Source organism: Piliocolobus tephrosceles, chromosome 8 (genome assembly GCF_002776525.5).
Source record: "Piliocolobus tephrosceles isolate RC106 chromosome 8, ASM277652v3, whole genome shotgun sequence".
In the NCBI taxonomy this organism is placed as follows: domain Eukaryota; kingdom Metazoa; phylum Chordata; class Mammalia; order Primates; family Cercopithecidae; genus Piliocolobus; species Piliocolobus tephrosceles.
In genome coordinates this window covers 59,561,301-59,566,790 of record NC_045441.1, presented here as the reverse complement: position 1 = coordinate 59,566,790, position 5,490 = coordinate 59,561,301, and the positions used below count along the sequence as shown (strand labels likewise).

General features: G+C 36.2%; 1 pseudogene; it reads left to right on the top strand.

Moving 5' to 3' along the window:
* The first annotated feature begins 5,101 nt into the window (after positions 1–5,101).
* Positions 5,102–5,255, top strand: LOC111545103 (annotated as a pseudogene).
* Positions 5,256–5,490: the final 235 nt, after the last annotated feature.

Sequence of the window (5,490 nt, the reverse complement as noted above, 5' to 3'; positions counted from 1 at the left end):
CAAAATATCTTGCTAATTGGACTTTAGGGTTCTGCTTTGAATGTAGAAAAATAGAGAGAATACCACTTTTGTCCATAAATCAAATAGAAGCTGAAAAAAATTTTTAAATTATAACTTTTCTTGAACCCATCAGTAAACTGAGATCTCAAGGCAACCAATTAGCATGAATCATAAAGAAAGACTGGAAACTCCGAGAAGAGACTAGATGCAAGCACTGAATCACCTGGGGCAGAGCACAAAAAGAATATGTGACTGCTATATAAGTGAGTAGAAATAATTCTACTAATAATATTCTACTAATAATAGCATAATAATATGCTATTAGCAGCAAATTGTTAAATCTGAGCCTTGACTATCATGAGAGTATAAAACCTGTAATAGCAACAGACACAGGGGTATCCATACCCATTCACAGGCTCTTCATGGACCTTCATTTTATGGTCATGAGAAAGATTACAGACACAGTAGGAAACCAATGAAAGCCTCGCTTATGATGCAGATGTAGAGTAATGGAGTTGTCACCACTATAGAAAGGACAGGAAACTTTACTATGACCCTATTCCCCTGGGCAACAAAAGCCTAAAGCCAAAGAGGTCAGAAAACCCTATGCCAGATAAATACAAAATACATAAATAAATAAAACAGCATGACTTGAAATATTCAAACAACTGAAAGCCAAAGGTAAAGAGAGTACAGATGTCTCTTGACTTACAATGGGGTTATATCCCAATAAACGCATCCTAAATTGAAAATATTGTCAGTCAGAAATGCAGAGTAATTGGGAGCTGTGGCTCACTGGAGCCACCCAGGATCAGGAGAGAAGGAAGGTTTCTACTGAACGTGTGTTGCTTTCACACCATCATAAAGTAAAAAAATTTAAAGTTGAAGGCCAGGGGCAGTAGCTTACACCTGTAATCTCAGTATTTTGGGAGGTTGAGGTAGGTGGATTGCTTGAGCCCAGGAGTTCAAGACCATCCTGGGCAATGTAGCAAAACCCGATCTCTACAAAAAAACACAAAAATTAGTTAGGCATGTTGGCATGGGCCTGTGGTCCCAGCTACTCAGAAGGTTGTAATCATGCCACTGTACTCCAGCCTAGGGACAGAGTGAGACCCTGTCAGAAACGAGAAAAGAAAAGAAAGAGGGAGGAAAGAAGGAAGGAAGGAAGGAAGGAAGGAAGGAAGGAAGGGAGGGGAAGGGAAGGGAAGGGAAAAAAAAGAAAAAGAAAGGAAGGAAGGAAGGAAGGAAGGAAGGAAGGAAGGAAGGAAGGAAGGAGAAAGAGAAAGAAAGAAAGAAGAAAGAGAAAGAAAAAGAAAGAGAAAGAAGAAAGAGAGAGAGAAAGAAAAGAAAGAAAGAAAGAAAGAAAGAAAGAAAGAAAGAAAAAAAGAAAGAAAGAAAGAAAAAAAGAAAAAAAGAAAGAAAGAAAAGAAAGAAATGTAAGTTGAACATCATAAGTTGGGGACCATCTGTATCTTACAAGCAGCCTAAGGAAAAAGACACATTACAGAGGGAAAAAAAAAGGTAAGAACTACAACAGACTTCTCATCAAAACTATGCAAGCTAAAGGACAGTGGAATGACATCTTTAAGGCACTGAAAGAAAAAATATATATATTTGTACCTATATGCTATACTCAGAAAATCTTTCAAAAATGAAGGCAGGAAAACACAACATTATTTCTCTGCACTATTCTCTCACAACATACTTCTGACACCAAATGTATGTGGTTTTTCCCCACACACCAAGCAATTCTGCAGCAGACACCAGCTGAGTATCTTATAATTCAATTCCATTCTGATACTAAAAACCAGGGTTTCCTCAAACCCCTCCTGGAGTCTGATAATTTGCTACAATGGTTCACAAAACTCAGGATTATACTTTATTTATGTGTATCAGTTTATTATAAAGGTTATAACTAAGGAACAGCCATGTGGAAGAGACACATAGGGCAAGGTATGGGAGAAGGGATTGTACACATCTTCCATGCCCTCTCTGGGTGAGCCTTTCTCCCAGCACTCCACAAGCTCAGCAACCCAGAAGCTCATCACATCTCCTAGTTCAAGAGTTTTCACAGAGCTTAACCTCCAACCCCTTTCAGCCATCCCCTGACATCCCCCCTAAGTTTATTAGCATAAACTCAGGTGTATAGAAAGGAGCTCATTATGAGTAACAAAAGATACCACTATCTCAGGAAATGCTAAGCTTTTTAGGTGCTCTGTGACAGAAACTAGGGATAAAGACCAAATACATTTCTTATTCTACCACAGAAGAATATAGATATATTTTTGGAGTATTCATTACCCACAGACATACACTGCCATGAACACTTTTAAAAAGTACTTAAGGCAGAAAAAATATGACACCAGACAGAAACTTGTATCTACATAAAGAAATAAAGACCTCCTGAAACACTTTAAATGAAACTAACATAAAAGTCATATTTTGCTTATTTTTAATCAATCTAAAAGGTAATTGCCTAAAGCAAAAATAGTAGCATCAATGTATTGGGGTTTTATAGATTACATAAAAGTAAAATGTCTGACAGTATCACAGATGATGGAGAAATTTGGAGTTTACTGTCACGAAGTTTGCATACTACACATGAGGCAGTATTATATTATTAATATTTGAAGGTAGACTATACTTAATTAAAGATGTGCATTATAAACTCTAGGGCAAACATTAAAACACATATTAAAGAGGTATAAATAATAAGCCAGGCCAGGTGCAGTTGCTCACATCTATAATCCCAGCACTCTGGGATGCCAAGGGAGGAGGATTACTTGAGGCCAGTAGTTTGAGACCAGACTGGGCAACATAGTGAGATCTGGTCACTACAAAAAAATTCAAAAATAAAATAAAATTAGCCAGACATAGTGGCATGCACCTGTAGTCCTAGCTACTCAGGAGGCTGAAGCAGGAGGACTGCTTGAGTCCAGGTGACCCAGGCTACAGTGAGCTATGATCATGCCATTACACTCCAGTCTGGGTGACAGAGTGTGACTTTGTCTCTACAAAAAATAAAAAATAAAAAAATAAAAAGCCAATAGTGGAGATAAAATGGAATCATAAAATGTATTACATTAATCTAAATATAAACAAGAAAAAAGAAGAAAAAAAATCCAAGAGTGGGTGGGCCAAATAAAAAGCAATTACCAAGGTGGTAGGTTTTAATTTAATTACATCAAAATTATTTTAATGTAAAGGGTCTAAATACTCTAAGTAAAGTACTGATTGTCAGACTGGATAAAAAAGCAAGACTCAGGTATTAACTGTCTATAAGAAACTAATTTTAAATGTAAAGACTTCTAGTTTAAAAATATAACATGCAAATACTAATCAAAATATTTTGCGTATTTAAATGTTGACACCCTAGATGTAAACAGTATTTGATATTATATGTAACAATGAAATGTTATTTAAATCAAGAAATAAACATTCTCCCTAAACCTGTGGCCTTTTTCCAAAGTTATTTCCAAAGCATTCTCTTAACCTTTGTGTTCATGACACAGCTAGAACTTCAAAACAGAATCAAGGCTAATACCTCAGCAGTCTTCTAGTAACAATTGGATTCACATTTATCTCTGGACTGGATTGTTTGAGGTGTCATAAGTACTTTCATCAAAATAGAAATAAATGACTTTGTGACTTTCCTGTACTAATGTAAATGTATGCATTTATTAAACAAGACTCCACAAAACAGAGTGTGTTCACTATTTATTGTTAAAATTTCTATGTTCTTCTTTCTACTTGTGCAATTTTATTGCTTCCAGATTATACTGGTGTTAAGTTCTTAAATCTTTCCCCCTGTTAATCCTTCTTGTGGAATAGAAACTTCCTAATGAATGGTCAACTTGTCAGTCCACATCTTTCTTCTGTTTATATATCTATAAATTGTATTCTACTGATTTGGTAATCAATAACATAATATTTTTCTTTTTTCTTTTTTTTTTTTTTTGAGATGGAGTTTTGCTCTTGTTGCCCAGGCTGGAGTGCAATGGTGTGATCTCGGCTCACCACAACCTCCACTTCCCAGGTTCAAGCGATTCTCCTGCCTCAGCTTCCCAAGTAGCTGGGATGACAGGCATGTGCCACTATGACCCTATTTTTTTTGTATTTTTAGTAGAGACTGGGTTTTGCCATGTTGATCAGGCTGGTCTCGAACTCCTGCCCTCAGGTGATCCACCTGCCTCGGCCTCCCAAAGTGCTGGGATTACAGGCATGAGTCACTGTGCCCGGCCATAAAAATAATTTTCAAAATACTTCAATTCTCTAATATCAAGGTAGTGCATATAATATAGGTTTGTATGATAATCCTTTCTAACATATAAAAACTAAGCCACCTCTCTTCTTGGGAAATCTCAACCCACAATAAACAGCAATTTATTTTTCAATTATCTTCTGCCCTAAAACTATATATCAACATGTTTACAATTTAGATTTGAAACCTGGTTACATTTTAGGATAAGTAATTTAACATAACAAAGAATAATTTGGCATGTACAATTTCTGTTTAACAACTTTACATAAGGTAAGGTGGCTCACACCTGTAATCCCAACACTTTGGGAGGCCAAGGTGGAAAGATCACTTAAGCTGGGCTAGGTGACGCACACCTGTAGTCCCAGCTCCTTGGGAGGCTGAGGTGGAAGGATCACTTGAACCCAGGAGATCAAGGCTGCAGTGAGCCATGACCTTGTCACTGTACTCCAGCCTGGACAGCAAAGCAAAACCTTTTCCTAAAAAAAAATGAAAAACTTTATATTATAGGACATAAAATTCTTATAAATATTTTAACAAAGGCCCCAGTGTGAGAGTCTTAGGTTTAGGCAAAAACATTACAAGTTTATTTAGTTCTCTTATTTAATTACTTTAAAAAAAAAGATTACATGCTAAAATATGTTAGTGAAAAATATAAATATAACCAATTGATTTATCTTTCCATAATCTTAAAACATAACTAGAGTAACAAAATCAAGAAGTGCAAAAAGATAAGATTGAGAAATGTTTACATACTAAAACAACCACTTCAAGTGTTATAAAAGAGTTATGTAGAAAATTATTGAGTGTAGAGGAGAGCATTTACTTCAAAAATATTGGAGCATACTTGTCTAGCAGGGAAGATAACATGATCATGAAGGTGGCTTTCCCAGGGTGAGGTTTATTTATTGCCTTCTGGGTGTGCAGATCCCTGCAATTTCCCCAAAAGTGGGAAACTTGGCTACCTAATTTGTGACTACATTGTATTTGTGTTCTTCCCTGGTTAAAAAGAAAAATAGTAGGCTAATAAGGGAAGGCTATTCAGATGTTGTATTAGTTTTGAACTATATCTTGTAGAATGTGATCAACCAAGGCAAAGCTGGCTCGGGAGGAACATAGTACGCCTTGTCAGGAATGAAGTAAGGCATGAAGTGAGGCATGAAGTGAGGCATGAAGTGAGGCATGAAGTAAATGGAAGAATTTCTAATTATTCAAAATTTTCTAAATAGTTG